The sequence below is a fragment of the Callospermophilus lateralis genome, chromosome 5 (assembly GCF_048772815.1).
Source record: "Callospermophilus lateralis isolate mCalLat2 chromosome 5, mCalLat2.hap1, whole genome shotgun sequence".
Taxonomy (NCBI): Eukaryota; Metazoa; Chordata; class Mammalia; order Rodentia; family Sciuridae; genus Callospermophilus; species Callospermophilus lateralis.
In genome coordinates, this window is record NC_135309.1 from 6,145,757 (window position 1) to 6,163,784 (window position 18,028).

Here is an 18,028-nt window from a genome sequence, read left to right on the forward strand (position 1 = left end):
ATCAACAAATAACAAATGAATGGCTTTTTTTTATAAGTTATTGCATCTGGTACTATATTCCTTAGCAAAGGGAGATGCAGTTTGAATATTGGAAATATATTGATAATTGTTCTATACACAGATGTTTTTTAAATAATATATGTAAATAAATATATGTTCACATCCATAGAGTTTTATATGTTTATTTCTAGTAAGAAGGAAAATATTGATTTTTAATTACTTATTATGTACTTGGGCCATTTACTGATTTCAAATGTATCAATAGTTTGGACTTCGACTTTAATGGGTTTTCTGTTTACTTGATTGCATATATACACATCATCTGAGACTAATCATTGTTACTCTTATATTTCATGCACATGTAATTTTGTTTTCATTTTGTCTTTCCCTCTTTAATGGCTAAAACAGCAAGTACTGCCATTAGTAAATATTGTTCTTTGTGTTTTTTAACTTGAATGAGATTGCATTTAAGGCTTTACTTGATGCATGATAATTGCTATAAGTTTCTTGACCATGAGTGATTATTTCCATGAACCTAATGAAGCCTAAGCATTAATGCCCTTTAGTTAATTGTCTCTTTCCAAGGCTTTAGATCTAACTTTGTATTCCTAATTCTGTTTTTTTTTTTTTCTTTTCATAAGAAAATTCACCACCCTTCAAATCACATAAACTTCTGGTCCCAAGAACTCTGGTTCACCATTGTTAAATGATATCATTTACATTAAAAAGGAATCTCAGGGGCTGGGACTTTGGCTCAGTGGTAGTGCACTTGCCTGACATGCATGAGGCACTGGGTTTGATTCTCAGCACCACATATAAATAAATAAAATAAAAGATCTATCAACAACTAATATATATATATATATATATATATATATATATATATATATATATATATATATATATTTAAAAAAAGGAATCTGATATGTAGTATTATATTTTATTTTTCAATAAATTTGAATCATCAGTGACTTTTCTTCTGTAATGAAGTTCTGCTCTTTGTTTTTCAGATTTTAAGGTAGCCTGTTAAAATATCTTTTGTGTATTTTCCTGTTTGATCATGCTCATATCATTTTTGTTCTGTAGAATTCTTCTATTCATGATTTCAGCAGTGCTTATAGTTTTAAAGGTAAATCATGACTATTTCCTACTTCTGCTAAGTTTGTCAATTCATAGAGATTTTCTATTTCTACAGCCAGTTTCAGTAATTGAAACTTTCCCTGGAAATTGATGTTTTCTCCTTTTTCACATTTACTGATAGAAAGTTCTTTTACTATTTTCTCCTTTATCTTCTCCAGTCCTTTGCATTTTTAACCTATTCACAAAAAACTTAAAATTCTATTAATGCCATCAATATAAAGTTTCCCTTTATTTTAAAAATTCTTTCTTACTTCTTTACTCTCCCTCTATTTGACTTTATTTTGTGATTTTTGCATAGGTTCTTAAACAGATATTAAATTCATTTATATAACTTCATATTTTCTATTTTAGTGTTACTTTGTCCTACTTTAAAAAATGTATGTGTCATTCTTAGTGTACTTCCTCTTAAAATAATTTATATTAACTATCTTGATTTACTTTTGTTTCAAAAAATATTTTGAAGTTTTATTATTTCTATGATGAGGATTATTTTGCTATATCTTTTGTGAATAAGCCAAATGTTCTATTGTGGGTAACAAATATAAAAAATATGCTAACATTGAATACAGCCTCGTGAATTCTCCATGTAGATGATTTTTGGCACATACTTTGCTTCCCAATATTTTCTCAATTTGTACAATTTTCATTTGGATTTGAAAGATTCTGTATGCTGTTGGTTTTAGGCATGTGCAAATAAATATATAAATGTAAATGGAATATCATGAGGTTAAATTTTTCAATTCAACATTAAAATGTCTGCACTTAATAGAATTTAATATTCATATGTATTATGATTAATTGGAAAAGTTGAATTTCTTCTTCAGATTCTTAAGTGTGTGTATGTGTATGTGTGTGTAACAGAAAGAGGTGAGAGGCTCGTACTGTCTTCTTCCATCTGTTAGGTTAATCAAATTTGCTTATAAATTCCTTTCTCTTCAATTTGGGCTCATAGTTTTAAGCAACATATTTAAGGTTACATATTTCTAAAAACCTTTCCAATTAAGCAGAACAATGCCAGTGCTTTTCTCTTTCTCTTAACACCCATTTTGAGACATTTGGGTTAAAATATCAACTTTTTTCAAGTTTTTCTTTTTATGTATAAGTTCTTTGATTTTGCTTGCTGGTGTATTTTCCTTTGTGTCTGATTATTCAACACTATGATTTATACTAAGTCTTTTTTGTTTGTTTGTTTTTAAGAGAGAGAGAGAGAGAGAGAGAGAGAGAGAGAGAGAGAGAGAGAATTTTATTATTTATTTTTTAGTTTTCGGCGGACACAATATCTTTGTTTGTATGTGGTGCTGAGGATCGAACCCGGGCCAAACGCATGCCAGGCAAGCGTGCTACCGCTTGAGCCACATCCCCAACCCCTATACTAAGTCTTTATAAATTAATTTTATTTTGGTATTCCAATGCAATATTTATTTATTTATTTATTTTTCTGGTGCTGTGAATTGAGGCTCTTGAGGTAAATGTTATACTACAGAGTTACATCCCAGCCCTGGTTTTACAATGTCAATGTGCAATGCCATAGTTTGATTTTATGTTAGTGTTTCTGAAAACAAATTGTCTGGAAAATGTTTACTTCTTGTTCCCTTCTTTAGAACACTGAAAAATCTCTTCCATTCTATATCGTCTTTTGCTCTTCAGACAAAAAAATTCTCAGTCTCTGATCAAAAATATTACCCACAGAGCTCTCTTTTTCTCTCTTTTTCTCTAAATATTTAATTTTACTCTTTATCAATACATGGATGTTGATTGTGCAAATAAATATATAAAAGAATAATGACACTACATATATATGGTTTCTTTCTTTCCCTCTCCCCAGGCAGCGCTATTTATTGTTATCATGCTCTTTAATATTTCAGGATGGTATATTTAATTATATGGTATAAATTCATAAGTGTAATTCATAACAAAGGGTATTATTCTTTTTTTCCACTTGTTGGAATTTTTTCATTAATTCTTTTCCTCTCTATGCCTTGTTTTTGTGCCAAGTGATCATCTGACAGTGCAGTTTGCATCTTGCTAGGAGAAGGTTGTAAATTCTTAACTCATGTTATATATCAAGCATTTTGTTTCTTATTATCAGGTTAATGGAGTTTTTTGGCACCATAGACTCAAAAAATTTAATTAGTCTTTTTAAATATTATATTTCAGTCAATTCCACGCACTGAAGTACACAGACTTTTCTACTTTAATTTATCAGTTTCATTATCTATTTAGCTTCTTTATGTCTCTTTCTCATATCTCAAATTAATTTTAGACATATTTCTCCTTAAGATTCTGTGGAGAACTATATTTGTACTTTCTTTCCTTAAGACATTTTGCCCGGTTTAATAGATTTAATTGGGAATCTTCACTTTACTGGATCTTTATAACTTGGACAATTAATATACTATGAGTCACATCTTCTTGAATTGGTCCTTTCCATGAAGTTTAATTTCAATTTGCCTTTTTTGTTTGAGACTTTCTTAGATTTATCTTTTTTACTTGGGATTACAAAAAAAAAAAAAAAAAGCAAGAAAACAAACAACCCCACCACCACTACTATCAAAAAAAAAAAAGAACTATTCTAGAACTGCAAGTTCCTAAACTCTCTACTCCACATTTTCCCCCCCTGTTTGTGAGCTATCCTTTTGCTGAGCTTATGTGAATCTCCTTGTAAAATCCAGCCCTAAGCAACCAAAACACAGTGCTGACATTCTGCTTCATAATTTTTAGCCTTAGAGGATAAGGCTTATTATATAAAAGATTGAATTCAAAATTATACACATCATATTTTCCAAATGATTTGCTACAGATTTAAAGGGATACAATCTTCCAGTTACCAAAAATTGTTTACTTGCTTACCTGTAAGTTTTTGAGACAAAACATGCATATACATGTACACCCATCTGTATTTGGAATTTTTACATGTATTTAAAAAGAAATTCAATAATAGTGTCTTTTACTTTCTTTGGACAGGGCCTACTTACTGTAATAATGTTTTAATCTCTAAGAATTGCCTAGATAATAATATAACTATGCATCATAAGAGATCAGTCCCTAAAAAAAATTATTTTGTGCTCATATTACATGCTTGTCACAGGTTGGTGAAGGCTGTGTTCTCTCATCGGAACTCTGGAAAACAGACGAAGGAAGCAGCCATGGTCTCAAATCTCAACTATAACCGGTTATCACCCAGGAGTAGAAGAGAGCTGTGATAACATAGTTCTTGAAATTTCATCCTGGAAATAACTCACATTTTCATTTTTAGTTGTGGATTTCATATTACCATTCCAAAGTTCAAAAGTGGCAGAATATGCATACTGACCATGTGAGCACATGCCTGATGAATGGCAATGTATATTTCCACATAGACACACTTCTTGACCCCTCGTGTTATCTATGCTGGCAAGAAAATAAACAGACCAAAGCACAGTCTAAGATTCTAGGGTTTATGTCATTTTGTAGAGCAGTATCCATAGATTAGTGCACGCACTCTGCTTGTAATCTTCACCAGTGAGTAAAACACATGCACTTTGTGAAAATATGCGTACTGAAGAGTACTCCTTCCACTGGCTTGCAGGCACTTTCTTGAGTAGAAGTTTGGAGCTATGGCAAATTTCAAGGTGATGCCATCTTACCATGAAGAATCATCTATAAACCAGGTGCAGTCTTTTTATTTTGTTCAGTTTATTTCCTCAGGCAACTTATTATAAGGAGCAATTCATAAGGCCATAGTTGTAGGATGTCTTGAACTAATCCTGAAAGATTGATTATGTGCCATCTGAGAAATCAAAACTGGCAAACTAATGCCATGGTAAAAGAAGCAGAATTAAACACTAGAAGTGCTTACTGTTCAGATTACTGAAATGGAAATAATCAAAGAATATATCGAATTTTAAATGGTTATAAAATATGAACAAAAGATACTTAAAAACTCACAAAAACAAACTGACATAAATAAGAGGCACAAGTGACAAGGGATAAAAAACAACAACAAACTATAATACCAAAGATTAGGTGATAAATCCCATTTATTGTTCAAGATTTGAAATCTTCAGAGGAGGCTCAGTATAACATAAAAAAATATTTTATCAACATATGACTATAATTTTACATTTAATATGCTAAAATCTTTCTTAAATTCTGTTCTAGTCTATTGACTCTCAAAGGAATAATAACTAAGAAGAAAGGACTGCTCCCTGCTGGGTTTGTTATTGTGTGCTTGCTATTTTTCCTTAACTGTTAAATTGGAGCTTTATTAAAACATCAAATTGTACTGTAATCTCTTCAGTCAAAATAGCAATATGACAGGCAAATTTTAAAATATGTTTTAAGACTATAGCATTTTTGGTAGAAAAAATATATGCTTTATATAGACTCTAATGTTTTTCATAAAAATGCCTTACTTCTGCTACAGGATTTCCACAAGATCAGAAGCTGGACTTCCCAACCATATTGGACACATATTGGCTCTATGACTTTCGCAAGTTACCATATGTCTCTATGCCTCAATTTCTTCATTTGAAATTATAGCCAAAGCATTATTACCTACCTTTGTAAATGATAATTTTATATTTATTGCAACCATGTACAGAGTATAATTCATATTTTTCATGGGTAGTTTCAACAGATTTCATTTTATAGCACCCAATCTGTCAGTGATATTTGCTAAGTAGAGTAGAAAATTCTCTATATCATTGTACTTACTGGCAAAAAAAAACTATTAATTTTATCTGAGGCTGTTCTTAACTCTTCCATAGACCAAAATCCAAAATGTTTCCTATCTATTATACCATAATCAAGAACATTCCTTGTTTCAAATAAGAATATTTTACTTTCCATTGGATTTAGGAGGAATTTTCAGCTCATGGCAATATTTAATTATTTATTTGTGGTCCCAGGAATTGAACCCAGGGGCATTTAACCACAGAGCCACATTCCCAACCCTTTTTATTTATTTATTTTTAATTTTGAGACAGGCTGTCGATAAACTGCCTAGGGTCTTGCTATTTGCTGAAGCTGGCTTTGAACTTGCCATCTTCCTGCCCCAGTCTCTGAAGCCACTAGGATTACAGATGTGTGCCACCACACTCCATTCATAGCAGTTATTGAGCTCTTAGCAATCCCATTCTATTTAGTGATATAGAAAACAATATATACCAGGAAAAATATTTGCAGAAAGATTATCCATTATTATGAAGGTATTTTAGTGTATTGAATAGGGTGCACAATTGTCTCATAAGTGAGTAGCTAAATCCCAAATCAGTCTTAAGAACCTAACTAATGCTGGATCAAATTATAAAATGTTTCAATAAGCAACTTGGATTTTCTATGTTATCTCAATTGTAAGTGAAAATGATTGCTTTATTTAGGTTTATTATTATTTAGGACAACCAAAATAGATGACCTAGGATTAACATGAATTTAACATTTCACTAATTATCTGGAAGAACACTCACATACCCAGTTGTGTCTAGTCAATCTCAGGCAATATTACCTAAATGTCTAAAATTTGAATATAAGTCCTTAGCCACCTATTTTGTAAATAGTATTTGAAGGCAGACAGCTATTCTGAATTTAAAAAAAAATAAATTTAGTTCTAAAAATATGTGTAAGTCTTTGTTACCATCAGCATTAACATTTCCTAGTCACCGATTACAGGGAGAGCTGGCTAATGGGAAAATAATCTGTGTTTATATAATGCAGACTTCAGATTTTATGATAAGATAATGAAAGGTGATTTGTATCAGGTTTCCAATTTCAGATATATAATTGCTTCTTCCATTCATCCTTAGCAGGCAATTTTTTCAACATATTCTTTATGAGAAGGGATTTCAATTGACATAATTATTTTGAGACTTAGTGCCAAATTTCTCAAATGTGGTTTTAATGAAAAGATTCTAAGTTGGCCCCTATTGGGGAGAAATTTATATTTCAATTTTTTTTCTTTCCTATAAAACTCTTCATCATCATACAAAAATCTAACTATCAATTTAATTTGATATGAAGAGACAAATATTTCCTGATTTAGCTGCCACATTATACTTTACACCTGCACTTTTACAGGCATGGAATTTAATTGCTCCTTTATTTAGCTGATTATTTTTATGTTTGACCATTTTTGCCCTTACACTGAAATTCAGTTATGCATTTATTGATGCCATTGAGAAATTTTGCTTCATATTGACAATTTGCAGTCATAATTTAATTGCAGAAACTGTGTGTAGAATAAAGGGTGTCTGTTCAGTGAACAAAAAAAGTGAAGAGATACACATTTGGACTTAGAAATATATTTACAGAATGAGAACTATGATTGGCAAGTGCTTTCAAAGCATTGCACAATAACACTTTTCAGACACACTCATGTCATTATCTTCTATTTTCATTTCATACAACCTTCTGCTCTTAGGGAGAAATATGCATTGTATACAAATCTATGTAATTGTACATGGATTACAGTTGTACATCGCAATTCCCTGTGTACAACTGTATAAACTTTAATTAGCATTTATATTGTGCCCAGACATATGGGAAACAGAGATATTTTAATGGAACCAGAGATTTTTAATTGTTTAATTCTAAGAAATCTTCCATATGTACCTTGACTTGTCCATTTGGTAAGGTCAGAATGAAGACATGTGAAAGTATCAACTCCATTAAAAAGTAGCACAACAATACAGAACAAGAATAAATAGTTTCAATTTTAAAATAAGAGAAGTAGCTTTAATATACCTAACAATAAAACTAGTATTGGTTTAAGTATTTGAAACTCTGAAATCAAGCATCAAAATCACACTATCAAGTACTCTCATGTGCGTTCATTCTGAAATTTATTGTAAAAGTTTTATTATTCTAATGTATTTGTGTGACAAAACATTTAAGTTCAGAGAGGTGTTGCGCCTCTGTAATGAAAAGCATAAACTCTTCATGTCTTTCTCACCTCCTTCCAAGTCCCATCTCATAGAAGGTGTATATTTTAATTTGTTCTCATGTTAGTTCAAAAGTAGTTTCTCCTTCAATTGAAAAACAAATCTTATTCTATTATTACCTTTTCTAGTTCAGATAGGGATGTTCTTTGGGGAAGGTAAAGATTTAATTCACATTTCTCAAACTCCACTTCCACTCCAGTAAGTCCCTTCTGGAAAAAAAAAAAATCTTCTACAATTTTATTTTAATTCTGCTGCTGCTTTTACATTTAACTCTAAAGAGTATGCTGAAAGAGCCATTTTCCATCATTGTTGACTCCCACACATAAAATGCACATTTTAATGTCAAGATTGCTTTCTTGGTATTTGCTCTGCCACTTCCAATTTTTTTTTTCAGTTACACCTTTACCTTTACATTGTCAAGGTTGCTTTCATTTGCATTGTGCTCCCTGTCTTAAATTGTTCATGCTCTACCTTTACTTTGTATCTAAAAGTGAAAACCAATTTATGAATATGAAAACTGCCTTCAGAAAAAAAAATCTAGTTTTGTAGGACATTTTTTCCTTATGGTTCAAATATTAGGATTTCTATTCCATTTGAGTTCATTTGAAACTCTAGCCTTACATGTCCAAACTTGCTTACAGTTATTATACCCTTTAGTTCACCTTATGTTTTATTTATCACCTTGTTATATAGATTTTTTTCCTACTAAAATTTTGTATTTCAAATTATTTCTCCCCTTCTTCCTTCTTTGCTCTAAGTTTATTTTCTTCTATCTTTGAAATAATAAATATCCATCTTCCTTACTAGATTCCCAATGTATTCTAGATTTTAAATGCTTTAAAGGGATTTCCTGATATTTGGTCATTTTTTCTTTCATGGAATTTTTTTCTGGGTAGATTTTCTGTTCCAACTGAGAACAATATATGCCTCATTAATGCTTTGTTTCATCGAGCCTCTGACTTACATCACTTTTTATATTCCATATTTTCCTCTTTATGTCTTATACTTCTTTTTTTTTCTTCTCCCCAGAGAGAGTGAGAGAGGGAGAGAGAGAGAGAGAGAGAGAGAGAGAGAGAGAGAGAGAGAGAGAGAGAGAGAATTTTCCAATATTCATTTTTTAGTTATTGGCGGACACAACATCTTTCTTTGTACATGGTGCTGAGAATCGAACCCGGGCCGCACGCACGCCAGGCGAGCGCGCCACCACTTGAGCCACATCCCCAGCCCCTGTCTTATACTTCTTTACTAAAATGAATTCTCAGATTATTTCTTCAGGAAATCTTGAAATTTTGATGTTTCTCAATGATAGCCAAATTCAAGTATACTTATTTTCTTATAAATTAACTATTGGAAAATTCCTGCTCCACATAAATTGTCCTTGGAATATGAAGGCATTTGTGTTATCTTTCTTTGCCAATTAACATCTCCTGTGAGCCTTATCATTTTTATTTGTTTATCTGGTTTTGTATTTTCTGTCTAAAATACATTGAGTTTTCTCATTATTCTTGGATTTCTAGCAAATTTCCAGGTATTATATATCTTGTAATTAATTTCCACTATATTTTGGTTTCATCTTTCTCTAAAGATCATTTCAATTAGGAATGAGTTTCCTAAGATTAATCATTTTATATTTTAATATTCAATTTTCCTTTCTATAGTTTCCATTTTGTCCCCATTCTAAACAGAATAAACATCCTTCCCTCTTTCAAGGATCCTGGTCCGTGTTTATATTTTCTTGCATGTATTCATATGATAATATTGTTTGTTTTTTTCCTTCTGATGATGAAAGATATAATGCTGATTACATTACTGATTTTCAATCCATGCTTACAATACTAGCAATACTACTATTGTTTTATAGCCATATCCACTCTGATTCGTGATGTTATTGTTCTGATTGATCTGTCACAGTGCCTTATTGATTGATCAATATATCCCATATACATCATGCATATGCATAATACTAAAGGAATAGAGAATTGTAGTGTCACGAGCAGTCCATGGGCTGTATGTGGATTGTGTTGAGCATAGTACTCAAATGAGGGAATAGGTCTGACACTGAGAACACCTTGTCAGGGAGTGATTGCATGATGCAGGTGAGCCTCCCCCTCTAGCTTTGCCTGAGATCCCACACAGCACCTGAGATGGGTATGACCTGCCAAGATGTCAGTCAATCTGCAAACCACAAGACATCATAAAGAAGACTCTGTCCTTGAAACATTATCCCTGCCTTTGATGTCCCTGTTATAAAATAAACCAGATATGGGCTCAGGTTCTCTCTTTCCAGGATGGAAGCTTGTTCTTTAAGGTCAAAGAGCTTTCTTGCCCTCGGTTCCAAAATTATTTGTGTGTTGTGTGATTTTTTGGTGCCTTCTTCTTAGCCAGCTCTTTTAAACCCAGTTCTCGTTTGGCTGGTCAAGGCCAAGATAGCAGAAAGACTGAAACTACAAAATAAAAATCACTTCTAAACTAGGTTCTCATATAGGAAAACCAAGGAAATTTACTTTATAGAAGTACAGAGTGGAATAGTGGTCTCTGTTGGCTAGTGAAGAGGAGAGGGGAAAGAAAGATGTTGGACAGTGGGTACTAAGATGCAGTTAGAAAGAAGGGGTAAATCACAATCTTGAACAGCAGAGTGAACCAACTGCAATTCACAGGAATTAATTATGTATTTTAGAGTGAAATAGAAGCAAGGAAGAAAGTTTAAAGAGACGCAAATGCAAATCACCTTAATTTGAACATCACACTCTGTATATGTATTTCAAATTATATGTATCCCATGAGTATGTTGAGTTATTATGTGCTGAAAATAAAAATCATTAAGATGGTAAAAATAAATAATGATAATAGATTTGCTGTTGATAATAAGAACTTATCTTTTAACATCATTTGATTACATAATGAAGATCAAATAATTTACAAAGATATATATACAACTTCCTTTCAACGATTTATAATCAACATTTTTCTTTGACATTAAATATTCTTCAATTTGATTTTCAATGGATATGAATTAAATAATGTGGGTGTATAATTATTTATTCATTCAAACATCTTGAGACATCTAAATTATCTACTCTGATTTTACAAACATTGTATATTAACTTTTATTTAAAACTTTTATCTGTAACTTCTTTAGAAAAACTTTATTTTTATATTTCCCAAAACAAAATTAAATAAATGAATAAACAGAATATCTTTATATATTGTTGAATTTCTTTCAAGATAGGTATAACTTTAATCACATACCCATTTTTTCTTATACTGATATTTCTACCTCTCTTCTATGTTTTTCCCAAATTCAAACTTAAATTTAGGACCTAATTTTATTTTGTCATCTTTTAACTTCAATGAGTGTACACATTTTCTAATATAAACATTCGTATAAAAACTATTAATATTTTATTTTATACAGAGAAGTTTAAAGTGGCTTTATGCTCAAAAAGGTATTTTCCATACAGAAAGCTAAAAGTTATTACCCCATAAATTTTTAATAATTATTTAAATCATAAATCTACTTGCAATTAAGTTTTATTATCTTTATAGACTATAACAGTCTTAAAAACCTTTAAATTGTAGTTAGACAAATTTTTCGAAATTATTGAATAATCGTGTTTTTCTCCACTCTCCTAAAACCTACCTTAATTATATATGTTTTCTTTTGTTTGACAAAGTTTATTTCTGGGCTTCTGTGTTTTCCCAAGCATCTGACTATTCTTCTTAGAGCAGTAGTAGTTCATTGACTGCTGTAGAATTTTAGTGTTTTTTGTTGTCTATACAACAAGTTTTACTAAGTATTTTTCATTTCAAATATTTCTGAGTTTTTTTTTTTTAGATGCTGTTTTTCTCAAGTGAAATACAGACTAGCTTACCATTAAAACAGATATTCAAGGGACAAAATCCTACTAAATATTTGAAATTTCAATAAGTCTCTTAAGATATTTGGTGACTTTAGCATGTTTTGCTCTTTCTTTGTTTTATTTTGTTTTGTTTTCTTACAAGGTTAGTAATTACAGAGACCCAGGTGCAAAGCACAGATGCTTTGCTTCCTAAGGTATATGGGTTAGTCAGAGCTATTCTGTATACTAATACCCAGGTCTCATATTTTTCAACTGCAAAAGGAGGATACCAATTAGGCCTCATAGGATTGTTGTGAATTTTAAAGAAAGAATTATTTTAAGTGCTTACCTGAGAATCTGGCACTAAATAGTCACCAGGCAAATAGGTGGAGTATTAATATGATTCTGTCAGAGGGCCAAGTAGAAATAAAATGGAGTGATTTACTCATCCCACATAGACCCTTTCTCACTGATAATATGGGATGGTTTAATTTAATCTAAAGTATTTATGATAATTAAAACTATAAACTCAAACTCTTTTGTTAAAACAAGATTACAGAATATGGAAAATCTAGTATAATATAATATAAAAGAATTACATGTGATGATGACTAACCCTATTCAAAAAAAGTTTGGCTTTCCCTTATGTTATATTAATGACTTCCCATGAATCATGCCCTCTTTGGTCCATGCTTTTTGCCTTGTGATATTGCCATTGTTGTCATCAAAAGGTGAAGTTTATTCATGTGCTTCTCTTGATTCTGAGTTTGCTTGTATGTGTTACTTGTTTTGACAATTAGGATGTTGCAGAAAAGAAGTGCAACTCTAGAGTCTAAGCTTTAGGAAGCCATGTAATTTCAGCTCTCAATTTCTGAGAATACCATGCTGTGAAATCCAGGTCTATCCTACAGTAGGCTGAGATTCCACCAGGAGGAGAATCAAAGTACCCAACTGATAACTTGCACCTATCCACTGATGGTGAAGAATGTTCATGAAGCCACAATAGGATCCTCTGTCCTGGTAGGGAACGGAGGCTGTATGAGTAATACCAGCAAGATTAGAGCTGCCTTGATCCGGAACGGAGAATTTTGGCAAATAATAAATCATTGTTTTATTGTCACAAAATTTCATGATGGTTTCTTACCCAATAATAGAAAAAGAGAACAAACCAAAGGTGTGCAGGGAAGGCTGGATCCCTCCGCATGGCCCTTCTGCATATCAACCACCTCTCTTGGAGGCATGGCTTGAACTTAAGGGAGACAGAGTTTTCTGTCATACCAAAGGAAACCAAAAACTAAACTCCTCAAACATTAATTCAAAAAGACGTTCTTCCAATATCAATTTAGTAGTTACAATTTGTAATTGAAAAAGTTTACTCAGTGAAAATTCTAGATTTTTTTCTTTTCTTTAACCATACCTAAAAGAAAAGAAAGAGAGAGAGAAAATAAAAGATATCCATATAGAATATATTTGAAAACAAATCTAATTTCAAGCAATGATTCTCAATTATACTATTGAAAGTACACAGTGAACTTATATAGGCTCAGAGAAATCATCTGAGGGCACTATCTCAAAAACCTAGCTTTTACTTCCCTTGCCCACTCCCTGTTCACTCCCACCCCAATTTGTTTTACATAGGTTTTAGATTTAATGAGCTGAAAAAGAAACAATGATTATTAAAAAAGAATCACCAATATATAGATGTTCAATTTTTGACACAGGAAAGGGCCTCAATGTGCAGACACACACACACACACACACACACACACACACACACCACTCATGTCATAAAAGCAAAGAAATTGGTACTCTGATAAATGTAAATCCAAAGGAAAAAAGTAAGATAGGAGACAAAGATATGATATTCTCTTCTAAATGAAATTAAAAAATAATAGTAGAAAGGAGAATAATAAACACTTTTAAAAGAATATATAAATGTTCAACAGATATGTAAAAAGACACTCAACAACATTGTTAAGAAAATGAATATCAAAAGTCCAATATGATACATTTCATCTTTTCTAGAAAGGCTCTCATAAAATGGTGAAAGGTAACAAGTATTGATAAGATATGGAAAAAAAATGGAACACTTGTACACTACTGGGAATATAAAGTATAGAGATTCTTACCAAACTAAAAATGAAACTATCATACGGTTTATCTTTGCTTCTTTAACACACATGTATGAAAGGATGAAAATTAGACTCTTAAATGTCTGTCTGCATTCTTCTCATTCACAATGACCAATACATGGAAATATCCTAAGGGTCCATCACTGATGAATGCATAAAGAAAAATGCGGTCTCTATATAATGCGGAATATTATTCAGCTTTAAAAAGTAGAAGGAAATTTTACCATTTGTGACAACATGAATGAACCAAAAGGACTTTTTAAAAGTGAGATAACCTGTCATAAGAGGAAAATCCTTCATGAATCCACTCATATAAGGTGTCTAAAATAGTAAATATCATGAAGTAAAGAAGACAATAATATATGGTAGGTGCCGTGGATGGGGAAAATGGGGAGCATGGTGCTTTTATTTAAAAGTATGGTGTGCACTTCAAAAAATTTAAGAGTAGGTATCATGTTAAATGTTATTATTGAATAAAAGCAAAAATAAAGGAACACAAGGAAAATTTCTGATATGTTGGTATTATCTAGATTAAAGTGATGGCATCACAAGTGTTTGTATGCATACAAACTTATTGGATTGCACATAATAAATAGGGGTAGCTCTTTTTACATCAGTTATTCCTCAATAAAACTTTTTAAAACTCTGAAAATTAAAAAACATGATCATGTACATGGACATCATATGTGCAAGATAAGGAAGAAAAATATAGTTGTTTTCAAAGCAAAGGCTTTTGACAAATTAAATAGCTAATAGATGCAGAGAACTATGGTGGCCAAATACCAGAAAGAATGAAATAAAGAAGAGAAAATAGAACAAAATATCATTAAAATATTTTTTGCCCTTACACATTTGAAGTAAGAGTATTTTGACCTGTGAAAGCTGTAACATAACAACTTCCCCTCACTTTTTAATGATGTGAAAAGAAAAATAACAAGGATGCATTTTCTTGAAGCTTATGTGTTCATTCTTGTATCATTACTTATACATTGCTTCATTAGGATTTGGTCTCCTTTCCAAATTCCCCACATTTTTTGGCTACTGTTATATAGACAATTAACCCATCATCTCATTGACTTTAAAATATGACTCAATTGTGTTGTAATAATTAGATACTAGGAATTCTCTTATGAGTTTTCTTTGTTGATTAAAGATTTTGTTTATCAATATATCTGTTTCTTTGAGCGACACCTATTTCTCAATGCAGTCAGTCATGAATATGTGACTCATATTTCTTCAGTTTTCTTACCAGCATGAAATTCACATTCAAATTCTGAAGCTTGTCAGTGTGCTGGATAATTAAGATCCCTTAGTCTCAGATTTCTTCTTTATAAAAAAACCATTTCTTATATTACCAGACTGTTATTAGGAGTAAAATCAATAATAATAATATTCTATGTGTAATTGTACTTCAAAAGTATTTGAAAGAAATTTAGTATCATTTACAAATCTAGGATTTAGAGAAAAGTATATTTCAGATGAAGAGTTTAGGTCATCATTTCCAACTTTCTGCATCAGATAACACAGAAAATGAAGGGGCAAATATCTGTCACTCCCAAGCCCAGGAACTTGGAACTGAATTGTAAGTAGGTTATACCTGGGTAGAGAGAGAAGCTGAGAATCCTTGAATATTGCATATTTTGTACATTAGACTTGGATACAAGAATATTTTAAATAATATAAAACAAAATTATTATGAATTTTTAAATGCAAAGTCTAAAAAGTTACAGAAAAATGAAACATAACCCATGTCCTAATCTTCATACACACACACACATGCATGCACATAAACACAAGTAAGAAGACACAATGTCTGGATATTTTTAAGTAATAATGTGGCAGTGAGGAAGGAACGCTAAAAGGGTTAGCAGGAAAAAAAAAAAAAAGATCGACCTTGGGTTGCTGACTGCCCTTCTCAGACACTTGTGTGCTCACATAAACCACATTTATGCCCCAAGAGAATAATAATTGGTAGATTCCTTTATCCTTTCAAAAAACATTAGCATTCCCTTCCAGTGCTCTTGATTGTCTCCTCTGCTATGTTGTCTCACATTAATAACCATTTAAATCTATTTTTAAATGGATTGTTTATGGTCAGTCTCTCCTTCCACTTTCCTTGAGTTTCCTGTCTGTGTCTCTCAGAAATATTCCAAGCAGTTATGAGATGCTATATCACCTACCCATGGATAGTCTGTTTACTGGAGCTCCACATCTGGGAGACAGTTTTGAACCTCCTGTGTGGAACCCACTGTTCCTTTGTTCTAGCTCATAATTGGCTCCCTAGCCACATAGTTTTACTCCTGAGTATTTTCCAAAGTGTTCTGAAATTTTAGGCATCTTTCACTAGCTTTACCAGACACTGTTGCTTTTTTACTCTTTGTGTTTACTGTCTTTATGAAATAAAGTTATAAAAGAAAGATATGCCTTCAGGCATCATCACGTTTTCATCCAGAATAGAAAGCTTATCTAGGCTGATTTTTTTTTTTAAACAGAAGGTGAGTCTCATGCCCATTCTAAATTTATTCTGGCATTTTATTTGTTTCATGAAATATCAGTTTTAAAATATACTTCTGTGCATATATTTATTGCTGAGAGTTCTGATTTAGATATTTTACATTTAAATATATGGCTCTCTATTAAGTCTATACTATTCAAGAAAATCCACAGAAGGGTCATTGTTCATTTTATCAAGTACCAATAAATGATGTCCAAATGTTTCTTTAAAAACTACTTTTACTTTTGATAGTTGGGTGCAGTGACATACATGTGTAATCTCAGCAGCTTGGGAGGCTGAGACAGGAAGATTGCAAATTTGAGGCCAGCCTCATCAACTTATCAAAGACTTGAGAAATTTGGAAAGATCCTTTCTCAAAATAAAAAATGAAAAAAGGCTTCAGATGTGGCTCAGTGTTTAAGCAATCCCTAGCTCCACAAAACAAAAACAAAATAAAGAACCAAATAAACAATCAAAAAAAAACTTCTGAGAGCCTTTTTTTTTTAGCATTTTTTTCTGTTTCATTTTACTGTTTGCAACTGATATCAGAAAAAAAAAATAAAGTAAAACTACCACAATTTATCAAATATGAAATGTGTCTCAGTGAAGATGAAAATAAACACCCTTGTGCTACAAATATCAACCTTAATAGTGCCTGAATACATTCTTAACATGTTAGCATCCAGACAAAGTGTAGTTGTGTGAAGCTGTGCTCTGGATGCCTGTGAGCATGCCTAGTCTCAAGCCTCATGCAATTGGGAGAATATCTGTTGGGAATCAGTGTCAGAGATGTGCCTCACACTAAAGGCCTGCAGGTACTTCTTTGCACACAAATAAGCCAACTATGTGCAATGGATCATTTTAGTACTGAAACCATAGTTTCCGATATTTTTAAACCAAGGAATTATCATGCATTCAATTATTTTTCAATGAGGAAAAAATCTCACCTGCTATTTTTTTTCTGCAGCTGGATTTTAATTTTATTTTTAATTGAAACAAAATATTCATGCATATTTATGAGATACAAAGGATATTTTGATTGATGTTTACTTTAAATAATTAGGATATCCATCACCTTAAACTTTTATCATTTGTTTATGGTTTGCACATTCAAAGATTTCTCTTCTTTTGAGTTATACACTGCATTATTCCTAATTGTATTCTCCCTGTTGTGCCATAGAACAGGAACCCTAAAACATATTCATCCTATTTACTTTAAGATTGTATCCATATATCGACCTTTACAACCCCTCCTCCTACTCTTCCCATTATCTGGCAACCTGGTAACTACTATTCTTTTCTCCAATTTATATGATATCGACTTTTTTGAGAGTCCACATATGAGTGAGATCATGTGGTATTTGTCTTTACACTTTTTTTACTTAATGCAATGTTTTCTAGGACCATGCATGTTCTTGCAAATAACAAGATTTATGGCCACATAGTGAATAGTATTTTGTTGTGCATATATGCTCCATTTTCTTTGTCTCTTTATTTATTGATGGA